The sequence below is a fragment of the Bubalus kerabau genome, chromosome 16 (genome assembly GCF_029407905.1).
Source record: "Bubalus kerabau isolate K-KA32 ecotype Philippines breed swamp buffalo chromosome 16, PCC_UOA_SB_1v2, whole genome shotgun sequence".
NCBI lineage: Eukaryota > Metazoa > Chordata > Mammalia > Artiodactyla > Bovidae > Bubalus > Bubalus kerabau.
This window is the reverse complement of record NC_073639.1, coordinates 72,614,654-72,632,003: the sequence shown is the minus strand read 5'-3', so window position 1 is coordinate 72,632,003 and position 17,350 is coordinate 72,614,654. Positions and strand designations below refer to the sequence as shown.

The following is a 17,350-nucleotide window of genomic DNA, read 5'->3' as shown; positions in this document are numbered from 1 at the left end:
CTTCACCCCCCCCTCGCCCCCATTTACAGAAAGCAAACTGAAGCTCGCAGAGGTCGCGAACCTTGGTGGAGGTCCCACAGCCACCAAATGGGGGCAGGCACAGCTGGAACCCAAACCCAGGGTCCCCGTTCCACTGGGTGCCCCTCAGTCTCCCAACCCCAAAGGCCAAAGGCAGCCCTGCCTCACTGCTTGGGCCTTCATTCACTCACCCTAGCTGAGAGAGGCTGCAGGGAGGAACACGGGCAGTGCACTCCCAGGGGTTACCCTGACTCCTTGTGCAAAGGACGGCAGCTCCGGCAGCAGCCAGGTGGTGGTGCCGGGGCCGGGGTGGGGGGGCGGAGACAGCACCAGCCCCGCCCCTCGGAGGCATCCACCGCTCGCTCCTGCCAAGGGAGCCGCCAAGGACGCCCGCAGGGTCCTCTTTGCGAGCAGTGTCTGCTTGGTTACCCAGGCAGGTAGGCCAGGTCGGGACGAGAGTGGTACTTGGTGAGGAGTCAGGCAGGAGGCCAGGTCTGCGGGACACTAAAGCAGTGTCTTCCGAAGGGACGCTCCTGAGACGTTATGAGGGGCTTCCATTATCTGTGGGTTTGGGAAACTGGAAACCGAGGCTCCAGCAGACAAATGCCTTCTCACCTTAGACCCGCAACAAAGAAGTGGTGCCGTGGGCATAACCTTGCTGGCCCGAGTGCAGGGCACTCGGCCACCCTGGCGAGGCCTGGGGGGCACTCTCCTGCCCTGCCGTGCAGGCCTCTGGAGCATCCGAGGCGAGTCCCCCGTGCTGCAGGTCCACGTGCCCGCCCCCCAGCAGACCCCTTCGGGCTGGGGCTCTGCCAACAGAACCGGTGCCTGGGGGCGGAGCCCAGGGAGGCTGAGACCGGGCAGGTGCAGGAGCAGGGGCGCGTGGGGCAGGGGCTGGGCTTGGCAAACAGGACCCACCAGCACGACTTTGCCCCTTCAGAGCTACTGTCAGTGTAGACGTCTATGCAGCACGCAGCTGCCCCACACCTGGGTTTTTGTCCACATCTTCTGCAGCAGGTGGGGCGGGCCCTGTGACCATCTCCACTGTGCAGCTGAGTCAACAGAGACTCAGAGAAGGCAAGGGACTTGCCCCAAATCACACAGGCGGGCCAAGTCGTCTGGCCTCTGACATCCTGCTGCGCAGCGAGTGGCCCAGGAAAGCGCCCTCTTTCTGGCCAGCCCGCCGTGGCTTGGCAGGGGGTCGTCAACCTGGCGCTCCGCCAGCGCCACAGTTCCTGGGAGCCCGCCGAGCGAGGCGCTGTGCTGAGGCGCCACATTTGTTACAAGGCAAATCCTCTCAGCGGCTTCCAAGGGGACAGTTTGCCCTCATTTTATAGGGGGCGGAAAGGAGGCGCCCACCAGCAGTGAGACATTCACCCAAGGCCACGCGGCTGGGGCCAACACTGCAGCCCGGGTCCTATTTCTCTTCTTAGAAAATTGAGATATAGTTCGCATACCGTAACAGTTACCATTTTTTTTTTAAGTATGAAAGAAGCAATTTTATTAAATGAACTCATTTACCTGGCACGTTGAATTGGGCAAAGAAAAATATATGCACTGCATAAAAAGAATCACATCCTCCGACTTCCCTGGTGGCTCGGTGGTAAAGAATCTGCCTGCCAATGCAAGGGACGCGGGTTTGATCCCCGGGGCCGGGAAGATCGCACATGCCCCAGGGCAGCTGAGCCCGAGAGCCCTAGAGCCCGGTGCTCCTCAACGAGAGGAACCACTGCACAGCTTCAGGTCCCAACCTGACGATCCAGCACTAAACATCCTCCGTATGTCCCCCAGACTTCTTCCAGGTCCTTTTCACTCTCTAAAAACCGCAGAAGAGTGACGGGTGCCACTGCCAACCCGCGCTGGCAACCCAGGAGCAGCAGCTCTGGGTGGTGGGTCTGCTCACAGGGCTCTCCCAGGACCTGGTGGAGATGTCCGTGTGAGCTGGGTCTGGCAGGGGGACTGAGAGAGTCAGGTGAGCTCCTGGGGGCGGAGGCTGGCTAGGAGCCTGTCAGGAAGCAGTGGCCCAGGCTGCTGCCCAGGTAAGGCAATGAACTTCAACCCAAGCACGGATGACGGGGCATTCCATCTGGAACGAGGGTCGATGTCCGCCGTGTGCTCCCTGGACGCCAGGCGTTGAGCGTGGCCTCCCTTGGTCCTCCTGGCTGCCCTGTAGAGAGGGTGTCAGAAGAGACAGGCACAGAGAGGGCTTGGGACTCGCTCAGGGTCACACAGGCAGAAACGGCAGAACCTGCGTCCAAGCCCAGGCCCGTGCGATTCTGGGCTATGACAGCAATTGATTGATTGGCTATGTGATACTTGTGAAATGGACACGGTTTTTCTTAGGAAACAAACATATGGTCACCAAAGGGGAACGGTGGGTAAAGGGGATAAATTACAAGGATGGGATTAATTTGTAACTACAAATACAGGAAAAATAAACAATCAGTAAGGACCTACTTTAGCAAGGGTGGTGTACTAAATACTCTGTAATAACTGATATGTGAAAAAAAAAGAAAAAAAACCCCAAAGATGAATAGATATATGTATGGGGATAACTGAATAAGATTCTGTACACCAAACATAACAAACACAACATTGTAAGTCAACTTTACTCCTAAAAAGATAAACACTGGAGCTTCCCTGATGGCTCAGGGGTAAAGAATCTGCCTGCCAGTGCAGGAGACAGGGGTTCAGTCCCTGGTCCTGGAAGATCCCACATGCTGTGGAGCAGTTAAGCCCTGCACCACAGCTACTGAGCCTGTGCTTTAGAGCCCGGGAGCCGCAACTACTGAGCCCACGAGCCGCAACTGCTGAAGTCCAAGTGCCCTAGAGCCCGTGCTCCGCAACAGGAGAACTGCAAAATGAGAAACCCAAGACCCATCACTAGAGAGCAGCTCCTACTTACGGGAACTAGAGAAAAGCCCGGGCAGCAACGAAGACTCAGCAGAAACGAATAAATGCATTTTAAAGAATAATTCAAAAAAAGAAAAACCAAGAAGGAACGGGACACTTTCCAAATTTCCGCTCTTAATTTACAACCAGGGAACTAGGAGGATTAAGCCTAAGGGTCCAGTTACCGTGAGTTAGCCATGAGGATATCCTGCCATCTTGTGGCCATTTCCCACAATGGCACCCTTAAAAATATTCAATGAGCACCTCACATTCACAAGGACTGCTGGGGTGTAAATGATAACCTGCCCTTAGAAAATTTACGTGAGTAACTAATCATAAATAATTAGAAACTGGACAAACTATCAGGAACAAAATTTCAACAGTAAATTCTACTCACACTGTTTACAAAAAAAGGGCATGAAAAAATCACGAATTATAGATAAGCATATCAGAACCACAGTGAGGGGTCAACTCTGAATCAGTGCGAAAGGCATCATCAAAAACCAACAAGCAATAAGTGGTGGAAAAGGCATAAAGAAAAGGGAACCCTTTTATGATGCTAGTTGCCGGGAGCCAGCATATTGCATATTGAGTGCAGCACTTTCCACAGCATCATCTTTCAGGATCTGGAATAGCTCAACTGGAATTCTATCACTGCCGGGAGCCAGCGTGAGGAACTCCGCCCGTGGCAAAGGTCATGAGGGAGGAGGCTCGGCATATGCAAAGGCGGGATCGAGCCTCAGGAGTCCCCCTGGAAATTGTCGAGCATCTAACCCCAAAACCAGAGTCTGCCTACTTTCTGCTTTGTGCTTTCACCTACACCTCTGACTTTACGGGGGGCTGTCCCCCACTACCTCTCTCTGAAAAGAGTTAGCTTACAGCTCCAGTTAATAATTCCTGGGTGTGACAGTGTTTCAACCTACAAACTCCTTTGGAAGTCCTCTAGCCTGCCTGAAGAGGTTTTTCCAGCCACATGTGATTGTTCAGAGCCTCCCAACTGTGAAAGGCAAGAGATGTTTTAAACTGTCTAAACACAGATTCCTTTGAGTAGTTAAAAGATTGATTAGAAATTGTATTGGTGAAGGGTTTTTCACTTATTGGGCCAATGTTTGCTGCTAAGTCTCCATATCCCTTACCTGCTGTGTCCCTGGCAGTGTATTGATTAATATAATTGGTGTAAGTAGTAGCTTTAATGTTTGTGACCTGGGACCCTTGAGTTAATTCACCTTTGCCCTATAGGAATGCAACTTTAATGCTTTTGGAGGGTGGCGCCTGACTAGTCACCTTTAGAGAAAAATAAGTTTTCTGAAGAAAGGGTCTTAAAATGTTAACAGGCCTCCGGGCCAGAAGATGATGCAAATCACCTAAACTTTTGCATATGATAAGTTTGCAGGAAGAAAGCCTGGCTTACTGCATGACTCTACCCCTTCCCCCATTATCCTCTATGCATAACTTAAGGTATAAAAACTACTTTGAAAAATAAAGTGCGGGCCTTGTTCACTGAAACTTGGTCTCCCCATGTCGTTCTTTCTTTCTCTTTCTGGCTGAATTTTTCCTCTGAGGTGGGGAAACTCATCAAGTCTATTAATTTTGCCTGGGCTTCTAAGATCTGACCGGGGAGGCCTTAGTGTCTCCTCTCCTTTGGGAGAACGGGAGGACGCCTGCGGCCTTCGTAGGTGACGTAAATTCCCTGCTTTGGAATTTTATTCAGCCTCTTTTCTTCACTGAATTTCTTCGCTGAGCTATCCTTATTTCACTACTCTTTATATCCTTAATTAACGTTTAATTAAGCAGTTGTTTCCTGATCCTCGCCCACGCCGTCCCCGCTTCGAATTCCCTGGATCCACTGGGGCTAGACCCCGGCAGCTAGTGGCATGTGCATGTAAAATCAGTATAGAGAGGAGTATGGAACTGTCTTTAAGAGACAAAAAGAGAGCTACTCTGAGATCCTGCAGGCCCACTCTGAAGAGTATTTGAGGAGAAAAATAGACTTTGAAAAGGCACATGAAGCCAAGCGTTCACTGGACTAGAATTTACAATAGCCAACAAATAGAAGCCAACAAAATGTTTACAGACAGATGAATGGATAAAGAAGAGACATGTGTACACAGTACAGTGTGACTCAGGTAGGAAAAACAGGTTTAAAAATGTGATTTTCAGGAATACAGATAAAACTATCAATAATCAAACTAAGTGAAGAAAGTCAGAATCAAAAAAAGATGAATATCATATCACTTATAAGTAAAATCTAAAAATACACACCAGTGAATTAATTGAGAAAATGTAAGCAGACTCAGAGACTTAAAAAACAAACTTCTGGTTACTAAAGGAGAATGGAGGGGGCAAGGATAAATTCAAAAGTTTAGATTTAACATATATCATTCCATATAAAAGAGATAGTCAACAAGAACCTAGGTATACCAAGGGAGTTCAACACTCCTGTAATAACCTATATGGGGAAAACATTCGAATCTGAATAGATATATGTAAACGTAAAATTGAAAACATATTTTCTACAACCACAACCACCACCATCTTGTATATCCATGTTACTACAATGAGGAATAAAAGTTAATTTAGTTAAAAAAAGAGGGATGCACACACAAGCTTTTGGGTATTTATTGTGGCACTGCTGCGGCTAAGTCGCTTCAGTCGTGTCCGACTCTGTGCGACCCCATAGACGGCAGCCCACCAGGCTCCCCATCCCTGCGATTCTCCAGGCAAGAACACTGGAGCGGGGTGCCATTTCCTTCTCCAATGCATGAAAGTGAAAAGCGAAAGTGAAGTCACTCAGTCGTGTGCGACTTCTAGCGACCCCATGGACTGCAGCCCACCAGGCTCCTCCATCATGGGATTTTCCAGGCAAGAGTACTGGAGTGGGGTGCCATTGCCTTCTCCGTATTGTGGCACATGCCACTCCAATTTTACAATCCCAAATCAGGACTTTAACTAAGGCTCGCGATGCTGAAATAACCATAGTTGGGCACGAGTAAATTCTGCCACCTTGTGGCCATTCGTTGAAACAGCAACCTGAAAATTAATGCTTATGGGCACTTAGTAATCACACTGTGTGGTGTTGGAGGAGACGCGTGAGAGTCCCTAGGACTGCAAGGAGATCCAACCAGTCCATCCTAAAGGAAATCAGTCCTGAATATTCACTGGAAGGACTGATCCTGAAGTTGAAACTCCAATACTTTGGCCACCTGATGCGAAGAACTGACTCATTTGAAAAGACCCTGAGGCTGGGAAAGATTGAAGGCAGGAGGAGAAGAGGGCCACAGAGGATGAGACGGTTGGATGCCATCACGGACTCAATAGGAGTTTGAGCAAGCTCAAGGTGTTGGTGATGGACAGGGAAGCCTGGTGTGCTGTAGTCCATGGGATTTCAAAGAGTCAGACATGACTGAGCGACTGAATTGAACTGAATATTCACAAAAACTGCTGGGCTCCAAATTATACCTGCCTTCAAACAATTTCTAGGGTTAAGCACTAAAGAATAAAATACTGAAAATCAGCACAAACTGTCAAGAATAAGATATCCATAGGTAAATACAATTCGTAACGTTTTTTAAAAGCACATACAAAGTTGCTCAATATAGACAATTATTAGAGATGTGAAAATCAAAAGTATAATGAGATATCACTTTCAAGAAGTCAAAAATGCCATTATCAAAATATCTATACGCAAGAAAAGCTAGCATGGGCTTAAGAAAAGGAACCCTTTCATGGTGCTGGTGGGATGTAATTGGTAACAGGTATAAGAGGGGCAAGAGACTCAGGTTCGATTGCTAGGTGGGGAAGTTCCCCTGGAGATGGAAATGGAAACCCACTCCAGTATTCTTGCTGGGAAATCCCATGGACAGAGAAGCCTGGCAGGCTGCAGTTCATGGGGTTGCAAAGAGTCAGACACGACTGAGCATGCACGCATTATCAGGACCAGTGAATTAATTCAGAAAACATAATCAGAGACTTAAAAAACAAGCTTCTGGTTACCAGTGAAGAAAGAAGGGGACAAAAGAGAAATAAGGAGGTCGGAATAAGCAAATGCAAACTGCTGCAGCTGCGGCTGCTAAGTCGCTTCAGTCGTGTCCGACTCTGCGACCCCATAGATGGCAGCCCACCAGGCTTCCCTGTCCCTGGGATTCTCCAGGCAAGAACACTGGAGTGGGTTTCCATTTCCTTCTCCAATGCGTGAAAGTGAAAAGTGAAAGTGAAGTCGCTCAGTCGTGTCCGACTCCTAGGGACCCCATGGACTGCAGCCCACCAGGCTCCTCCGTCCATGGGATTTTCCAGGTAAGAGCACTGGAGTGGGGTGCCATTGCCTTCTCCAAACTATTCCATGTTAAACAGACAAGGAACAGAGACCTACATATACCAAGGAAGGTCTATCAACACCCTGCGATATGATACCTGGGACAAAAATCCGAAGAAGAATACATGCTTGTATATGTATAACTGAAAAAAGATTCTGTACACCTACAACACACAACATTTTGTATTCTTGTTGCTACAATAAAAATTAAATATTAATTCAGTAAAAGAAAGGAATAAGACAGAAGACTTTGGGTGTTGGTCCTGGCACAGTCCACTCTACAACTCCAAAACAGGATTTCCAATCAGACTCCAGTTGCCAGAGTAGGGCTTCCCTTGTGGTGAAGAATCTGCCTGCAATGCAGGAGACCTGGGCTCAGTCTCTGGGTTGGGAAGAACCCCTGGAGAAGGGAACAGCTACCCACGCCAGTATTCTGCTCTGGAGAATTCCATGGACTGTATAGTCCCTGGGGTCGCAAAGAGTCGGACACAACTGAGCGACCTGGCTCCTTTACTTTTCACTTTGCCCGAGTAGCCACAGTTGGTCACAAGGACATCCTGCCACCTTGTGGCCATTCCCCTCAATAGCAACCTGAAAACTATTGCTTATGGGCACTTAATATTGACAAAAACTGCTAAGTTCTAAATTATACTTGCTCTCAAAAAATTTCCATGGGCAACTAGTATAGCTCCAATGCTTTGGCCACCTGATGCAAACAGCCAACTCATTGGAAAAGACCCTGATGCTGGGAAAGCAGAAGGAGAAGAGGGCGACAGAGGATGAGATGGTTGGATGGCATCACTGACTCAATGTACATGAGTTTGAGCAAGCTCCGGGAGATGGTGAAGGACTTTAGGGAAGCCTGGTGTCCTGCAGTCCATGGGGTCGCAAAGAGTCGGACACGATTTGGTGATTGAACAACAACAACAACTAATCAAAAAAAATACTGAAGAAACAGTGTGAGCTACAAAGAATAAGATATCAACAGCTAAACACAATTCATAACGTATTTTAAAAAGCACATGAAAAGTCACTCAAGATGGACATTTATCAGAGATGTGAAAATCACAAGTATAACAAGATATTACCTTCGAGAAGTCAAAAAGGCCATTATCAAAATACCTACACACAAGAAAAGCTACAGTGAGCTTAAGAAAAAAGGAACCCTTTTCTGGTGCTGGTGGATGCTATGATCAGGTCTCCCAGTTAGCCTCCCATTGTTGCCTTGTGAAGTTGGGGAAGTTTCCCTCAGCCTCTCAGGGTCTCAGCGGGCTCATCTGTAAAGTGGGGGTTATCGTAGTGACCACCTGTTGAGAGCGTGCATGCGTGTGTGCTAAGTCACTTCAGCCATATCGGACTCTTTGCGATCCTATGGACTGTAGCCCACCAGGCTCCTCTGTCCATAGGATTTCCCAGGCAAGAATACTGGAGTGGGTTGCCATTTCCTTCTGCAGGAGATCTTCCCAACCCAGGGACTGAACTCCTGCCTCCTGCACTGGCAGGTGGATTCTTTATCACTGAGCCACCAGGAGAGCCCCGCCTCCTCTTATCAGTAGCATATTCTTAGCTCTCCTGCCAGGCTTAGCTGCGGGAGAGAAGGCCTAGGGCTCCAGGAAAGTGGGGAGAAATCCACTCTGTCCAGCGGTCTAGGTTTTCTCATCTTTCCTCAGGAACAGTCTTGGGATTGAACTGTTAGGAGAGTTCAGTGGGTTAATATGTGAAAACGCCTAGCACAGTGACTGGTCCCTGGTAACTGTTAGTAGCAGGACTATCATCCTTCACAGTTCAGGCTGGACATCACCTCCTCCAGGAAGCCATCCTGGTGTTATAATCGTCTCTGTTTATGTCTCTCCCGTGCTCCACCACAGCCCCAGGAAGGGATCATGCTGCCTCTTGCTCACTGTTGTAGCCCCAGTGTGGCTGGTTTCATGTCAAATTTATTTTAGGTGAAAGAGTGGGACTGGTGAGAACACCTGTCCTGGGGCTTTGAGGCCGGTCCCTCAGCGCTCCCACTCACACACTGGCTTGAACTCTTGGAGCTGCAACAATCCACCTCCCTGAGAAAGCCGGGCTGCTGTAAGGAGGACATGAGACCCTCTGCACGCCACCTGGCCCAGCACAGGTGCTCCATAAGCATCCACTGCTGCTCTGCACTTTCCGCTCCAGCTACCCACAGCCCCAGCACAGCACCTGTCACGCTTGTGTCTGCTGCTCTGTCACCCTCGTCCGACAAAACTGTAGAGTTATCGAGCGCACAGCCTTTGCCTCAGCCCTGTGGCAGCCCCACACCCAGCCCAGGGCGTGTCTCAGAGCAGAGGCTTGGGCAAGGCTTCCCGAGGACTCAGACGTCTGGCAGCTTTGCCATCCTGCTTCTCCGTTGGCTCTGAATTACCTTTTCCTTCTGTCTCGGCCTGTGCAACTGTGTTCTTATTGGGCAAAACCTAGCATAAATGTCACCTTCCGCAGGGATGTCTTTCCTGAGCAAACTGGCCCTGTGACTTCTGTCTCCTTGGAAATCTTCAAGCTCTGACTGCTTCCACTGAGAACCTGTCACTTTCACATAAGCTGTCCGTCTTGGTACCATTAGGTTTCTCGGTTTGTGTCGTTGGCTAATTCTTCTCTTTCGATGGCACATACCCAATGAAATTTCATTTTCCAAAGAGACTGATAGCATTTGCTAACATTTATCATCTGGGGAAGGTCTGATGGTTTCTCCAGACAGTCGTGCATAGTACACAGAATATGGCACATACATGTATGATTCTATTTGTTTCCTGTCTTCTCCAGAAAATTATTTAAAAATGGAATAAGCTCTGTAATGTAGTTAATGGTATTATTTCAATGCCAATTTCCTGGGTTTTAGAAAATATTTATTTATTTGGCTTGGGATCTTTCACTGTGGCACGTATAGTTACTCCAGGACATGTGCGTTCTTAGTTTTCTGACCGAGGATGGAACCTGCATCCCCTGCATAGGAAGGCAAAATCTTAACCACTGGACCATTAGGGAAGCCCCCAGTTTCCTGGTTTTGATATCCTACCACCAATGCGTAAAATGTCACTATGGAGGGAAGCTGGGTGAAGGGGACATGATACACTTCATGTACTATTTTTGCAATTACCTGAAAGTCTATAATTACTTTAAAAATATCATTTTATAAAAATATGTGAGGCTGATTAAACATATAAAACTATGTTAAATATTTAAATAATAATATCTGGATTAGATGGGACACACAGACTTGGCTGTGTGATTATTTATTATACATTTTATAATATTTATTATACTTATACATACTGTATACTATATATACTATATTATATATAATGGAGAAGGCAATGGCACCCCACTCCAGTACTCTTGCCTGGAAAATCCCATGGACGGAGGAGCCTGGTAGGCTGCAGTCCATGCTAAGGGTCGGACACGACGGAGCGACTTCACTTTCCCTTTTCACTTTCATGCATTGGAGAAGGAAATGGCAACCCACTCCAGTGTTCTTGCCTGGAGAATCCCAGGGACGGGGGAGCCTGGTGGGCTGCCGTCTATGGGGTCGCACAGAGTCGGACACGCCTGAAGTGACTTAGCATAGCATAGCACATATTACAATTGCACTCGTCTCACACGCTAGGAAAGTAATGCTCAAAATTCTCCAAGCCAGGCTTCAGCAATACGTGACCCGTGAACTTCCAGATGTTCAAGCTGGATTTAGAAAAGGCAGAGGAACAAAGGCAGAGATCAAATTGCCAACATCCGCTGGATCATCGAAAAAGCAAGAGAGTTCCAGAAACACACCTATTTCTGCTTTATTGTCTATGCCAAAGCCTTTGACTGTGTGGATCACAATAAACTGTGGAAAATTCTGAAAGAGATGGGAATACCAGACCCCCTGACCTGCCTCTTGAGAAATTTGTATGCAGGTCAGGAAGCAACAGTTAGAACTGGACATGGAACAACAGACTGGTTCCAAATAGGAAAAGGAGTACGTCAAGGCTGTATATTGTCACCCTGCTTATTTAACTTCTATGCAGAGTACATCATGAGAAATGCTGGGCTGGAAGAAGCACAAGCTGGAATCAAGATTGCCAGGAGAAATATCAATAACCTGAGAAATGCAGACGACATCATCCTTATGGCAGAAAGTGAAGAGGAACTAAAAGCCTCTTTATGAAAGTGAAAGAGGAGAGTGAAAAAGTTGGCTTAAAACTCAACATTCAGAAAATGAAGATCATGGCATCTGGTCCCATCACTTGATGGGAAATAGATGGGGAAACAGTGGAACCAGTGGCAGACTTTATTTTTTGGGCTCCAGAATCACTGCAGATGGTGATTGCAGCCATGAAATTAAAAGACGCTTACTCCTTGGAAGGAAAGTTATAACCAACCTGCTGCTGCTGCTGCTAACTTGCTTCAGTCGTGTCCGACTCTGTTCGACCCCATAGACGGCAGCCCACTAGGCCCCGCCATCCCTGGGATTCTCCAGGCAAGAACACTGGAGTGGGTTGCCATTTCCCCCTCCAATGTGTGAAAGTGAAGTCGCTCAGTCGTGTCCGACTCTTAGCGACCCCATGGACTGCAGCCTACCAGGCTCCTCTGTCCATGGGATTTTCCAGGCAAGAGTACTGGAGTGGGTTGCCACTGCCTTCTCGGATGACCAACCTAGATAACATATTAAAAAGCAGAGATATTACTTTGCCAACAAAGGTCTGTCTAGTAAAGGCTATGGCTTTTCCAGTGGTCATGTATAGATGTAAGAGTTGGACTGTGAAGAAAGCTGAGTGCCGAAGAATTGATGCTTTTGAACTGTGGTGCTGGAGAAGACTCTTGCGAGTCCCTTGGACTGCAAGGAAGTCCAACCAGTCCATCCTAAAAGAGACCAGTCCATCCTAAAGGAGACCAGTCCTGGGTGTTCATTGGAAGGACTGATGCTGAGGCTGAAACTCCAATACTTTGGCCACCGCACACGAAGAGTTGACTTATTGGAAAAGACCCTGATGCTGGGAGGGATTGGGGGCAGGAGAAGAAGGGGACAACAGAGGATGAGATGGCTAGATGGCATCACCAACTCGATGCACATGAGTTTGGTTGAACTCCGGGAGTTGGTGATGGACAGGGAGGCCTGGCATGCTGAGATTCATGGGGTTGCAAAGAGTCCAACATGACTGAGCGACTGAACTGAACTGAACTGATACTTATACCCAATGTAAAATATATATACTATGTAAATATATATAATACATATAATACATATTATATATAATATATTTTTATAAATATTTCATATATTATATATATTATATATAATATATAGTGTATACATATTATATAATTATTCTATATTGTGCATATATTATATATATCATATTATATAATATATATTACACATCACATTATATATAATATAATATATAATTTATACATGTGTAATATATAATATATATTATATGTAATATGATGTGTATTATATATTATATAATTTTTAAAAAATATAAATTAATATTCTATATATACATATATAGATATATACACATATATAGATATATACATACAAATATACACACATATAAAAATACATATATTATATTATATATAATGTTATATATTTTATATATTATATATAATAACTATATTTTAATATATGATTATAATATATATATAAACATATACATACATATACATACATACATATGCATCAGTTCAGTTCAGTTCAGTCGCTCAGTCATGTCCGACTCTTTGTGACCCCATGAATTGCAGCATGCCAGGCCTCCCTGTCCATCACCAACTCCTGGAGTTCACTCAAACTCACGTCCATCGAGTCTGTGATGCCATCCAGCCATCTCATCCTCTGTTGTCCCCTTCTTCTCCTGCCCCCAATCCCTCCCAGCATCAGTCTTCTCCAATGAGTCAACTCTTCGCATGAGGTGGCCAAAGTACTAGAGTTTCAGCTTTAGCATCATTCTATACATAGAATATACATATTATATATATTATATATTAAAAACATTATATTATATATTATATATCACATATTATGTATAAATATATAATATTTAAATATATATGTATTTATATATTATATTATGTTTATTTATATTATATAAATATATAATATATGTTTATTTATATATTATATATAATTATAAAATATATAATATATATTTATTTATAAATAAATAAGCCATTTAGCAGCAGCATATTATATTATTTAATTATAAATAATACATAATATAATATATTATATAATTTATATATATTATATTATATTGTACATGTTGCTGCTAAGTCGCTTCAGTCGTCTCCGACTCGGTGCGACCCCATAGATGGCAGCCCACCAGGCTCCCCCGTCCCTGGGATTCTCCAAGCAAGAACACTGGAGTGGGTTGCCATTTCCTTCTCCAACGCATGAAAGTGAAAAGTGAAAGTGAAGTCGATCAGTCGTGTCCCACTCTTAGCGACCCCATGGACTGCAGCCTACCAGGCTCCTCCGTCCATGGGATTTTCCGGGCAAGAGTATTGGAGTGGGGTGCCATTGCCTTCTCCATATTGTACATAATGTATAATATTATATTATAAATAAATATATTATATATTTTATAATTATATATAAACAAATATAACATTTACATATACGTATATATAATGTATAATATAATATTATACATTTTATAATATTAAAAGACTAGTGATAAAGTGCACAACTGTAGGGAACTGTTTCGAACCGTGGTGCCATCCATACTGGGGAATTCCATGCAAATACTGAAAAACACCAAGTAGAAATGTATTTATTGTTTTGGGAAACTTTTACCAATATATTGGTGAATTAAAAATACTGAATGGATATATTGAGTCTGGAAGGATATTTACCAAAATGTTAAAACATTATTGTCTCAGGGTGGCAGGATTGTAGGATTTTTTAAATTTCCTTTTGCTTACTTGTATATTTCCATAATGCAAATATTATTTTAAATGTTTGTAAGAGGATGATCAGAAATTATCTAGGAGGAGGAGAAAGTTAATAGTACCAGAGTTGGGAGTGAGACACCTATAGCAATCCTGGCCTGGCCGACCCAGCAAAACGGGAAATGGAACATTATGAAGTTCTCCTTGGAGGTGTGAGGTTTTCCCGATGACGAGGAATTCCCCGAAGGGCTGCTTCAAGCGGTAGGTTAGACTTACAGCTCTAGTTTAACTCTTCTTTTCACAGGTAAGTGATCTTGAGCAACACCGGCGCCTCTCAGAGACTGAGTTTTCATGTTTGTAACACAGAAGGGAAGCCGACCTCAAAACAAAGAAGAAAAATAGACCTCAAAGTCTCTATGATTTTCTCCATCTCCATCATGTTATATAGGCTCAGTTCAGCTCAGTTCAGTCGCTCAGTCGTGTCCGACTCTTTGCGACCCCATGGACTGCAGCACGCCAGGCCTCCCTGTCCATCACCAACTCCCGGAGCTTGCTCAAACTCACGTCCATTGAGTCGGTGATGCTATCTAACCATCTCGTGGTCTTTTTTGCTCGGCGGAGCAGCAACGTGTCGAGGGCGGAGTTAACTCAGACGCCCCGCCCCCTTGGCCCCGCCTCACTGCCCCCGCCCCCGCCCGGGTTGTACCCTTGACCCCGCCCCCAGCCTGTGCGTCCACCGGAAGTGCCCGCACGCGGGCAGCTCACTTCCGCCTGGCAGGTGACAGCCGCGGGGCTCCGAGCGTCCGGCGGTGCGGGCGCACCGGGAGAGCGGGAGGACAAGGCCGCGGACATTTTCCTGCCGCGTCGAGCCGCACCGTGGCGTCAGGAGCCGTTCGGACCTGCGGGTGAGGAAGCGGGGAGCCTGGCGAAGCCAGAGAAGAAGTGGGGCGGGGAGTCGGGAGTCTGAGGTGAGGGGTTTTGGGGGTCAAAGGTCACGGAGAGGACGAGGCGCTGGAGGGTCTAGGGTGGCTTCCCGGGCCGGGAGGAGGCAGAAGGGCTGCGGGTTCATTCATTCGCGCCCCCTTGGCCGCCGGCGTGCACCCCAGCCGTCCCAGGTCCGCAGTCCCTGCCGGGGCGCCCTCCCGTAGAGACTCCTAGACTTAGGCCCAGGGGAGCTTGCGCCTGGCCTGACAGGAAACTTCTCTTCGGGTCTTGGTTCCCCCTGCACACTCACCGCCGTGGCTGTCCTGAGGCCTCCTCGTCGTCGTTAAGGGCCTTATCTCTTTGCCAAGGTTCAAAAAAAGAAAAAAAATTTATGAAACGGCCTGGCGTCACCGCCTCTAGGGTGGGGTTGGACAGAGGATTGGTCTGTCCGTAGGCGCCTCACAGACGAGGTAAGTGGGGACCCCTGTAATAACGCCAGAACTACTGATGGGAATGCTAGCTGCTGGTTATTGAGCTGAGTGCAGGCACCGTGCGTAGAATGCCGCATTTAAACTTCCCAGCCATCTTTGTGAGGCACCTACTATTATTATCCCCATTTTATCCATGAGGAAACTGAGGCTCAGAAAAGTTCAGTCACACCTGTAAGGTCGGTCAGGTAGTATGGATGAGTGCCAGGGTTCCTACCTGGGCTCGCAGGGCCCTGCAGCCTGCTGAGACTGAAGCAAGGTTGGCGTTGAGGGGCTGATTAATATCTTTAGCCTCCATTAAATTTATTTGCGTCTATAGAAAGATGTATTTCCCTGGAGAAGGAAATGGCAACCCACTCCAGTATTTTTGCCTGGAGAATCCCATGGACAGCAGAGCCTGGTGGGCTACAGTCCACAGGGTCGCAGAGTCGGACATGACTGAGCGACTGAACAACAGCATCTACGGATGTAGCTTTCTTGCTTCTCCTCTACCTTCCTAAGGAGCATTGATTCACTTTCTTTAGGATGAAATGGTCTTGCAGGCCATTGCTGTAACTGATTATGGTTCAGGCTGAGAAGGGACGTTTTTCCCAACTGTTGAGAACTGCAAGACATAAAACAGTCTAGCCACGCAATGGATTTAAGAATATGCTGAACCTCTCTTGAGAGTGGTCTAGCTGCATTCTTTTTCAAGTAAGGGGAGGAACCACATGACCCCTAGGGTATCTTTTGGCCCTAGGTTCTTGAAGAGCATTCCCAAGGCAAGGGCCTGAGTCTCTGAGAAAAGTGCAGGTCCGTGGCTTCTTGACTGGAGAACACACATCTTGCCTGGGAGACAGGTGGCTTCATGGCCAGAGGACTAGGTCTTGTGTGTCTGAGCTTTACTCGGTTGCAGACATTCACTTGCTGCTGTTCTACTTCAGTCTCCCTGACAGCAGCACAGACCTGCTGACTTCCTACCCACTCCTGGGTTTTACAAGCCTTAATGAACCTGTGAGGGTTTCCACACATGTATAAACAAAGCTGGGGTATAAACATTACTGTGCAGTACCTGTTTTTAAACTCCACTGTCTGTTTTCCTAGTTCCATTGAATTCACAGAAACTTAATATTGTCACCTGATCCCCATCCCTCCAAGGGAGGATTTGAGCTGAAGTGACTCGTCACAGACGGTAGGAACAGGAGCAGCACTGAGTGTCTGGCTCCCTGTCCTGAGTTGAGCCCACCAGGCTCCTTTGATCCCTCAGGGCAGCTTCATGAAGAGTGGCTTCACGAGTGTTCAAAGACTCAGATCCCTCAGACTTTGTATAAAGTTTAACAGTTGAGTGTGGTTTGAGTAGAGGCTTCACCTGAGCGACTTGAAGAGCTCAGTGGTGTGGTGGAAAGAGCCTTTCTCGTCCCCCCATCTGTCAGCCGTGGATTCTCCTCCCAGTTCGGCAGCTTCTTGGTAGTGTAACCCAGAGCCACCTTTACCTCAGCTCTACAGTAATCCGACCACCTTCCCCTCTGCCTCAGCACTGACGCGTGTGGAAGCTGGACAGAGACGTTTGTGCTATCTGCTGTGGTGAGGGCCTTGACCCCAGGCAGTTGATGTTTCCTGAGGGCCTGGTTTCGGGGGGTGTTACTTCTCTCTGCAGAGACCTTTGTGTACACAGGACTTCTCCCACCCTTCTCGTTTCACTTCCTTAAAGTGTTTAAGAACAAGTTCAGTCTGTTGGTCCTGCTAGCTCTGGGCTTGGACTTTCATCTTTTTCTAGTTATCCTCGAAGCTGCATGACTTGCTTGCTTACTTCCCGAAAACCCCCATTCTTGGCACCAAA

At 46.8% G+C, this 17,350-nt stretch overlaps 1 protein-coding gene across 2 annotated transcripts in view; it reads left to right on the top strand.

Moving 5' to 3' along the window:
- Positions 1–14,851: 14,851 nt before the first annotated feature.
- The window catches only part of AP1B1 (adaptor related protein complex 1 subunit beta 1), a 48,311-nt gene continuing 45,812 nt past the window's right edge, over positions 14,852–17,350 (top strand). For both annotated transcript variants that reach the window (XM_055549637.1, XM_055549636.1), the window contains exon 1: positions 14,852–15,024. The gene's annotated coding sequence lies outside the window, so the exon portion shown is untranslated. The remainder of the gene's footprint in view (positions 15,025–17,350) is intronic.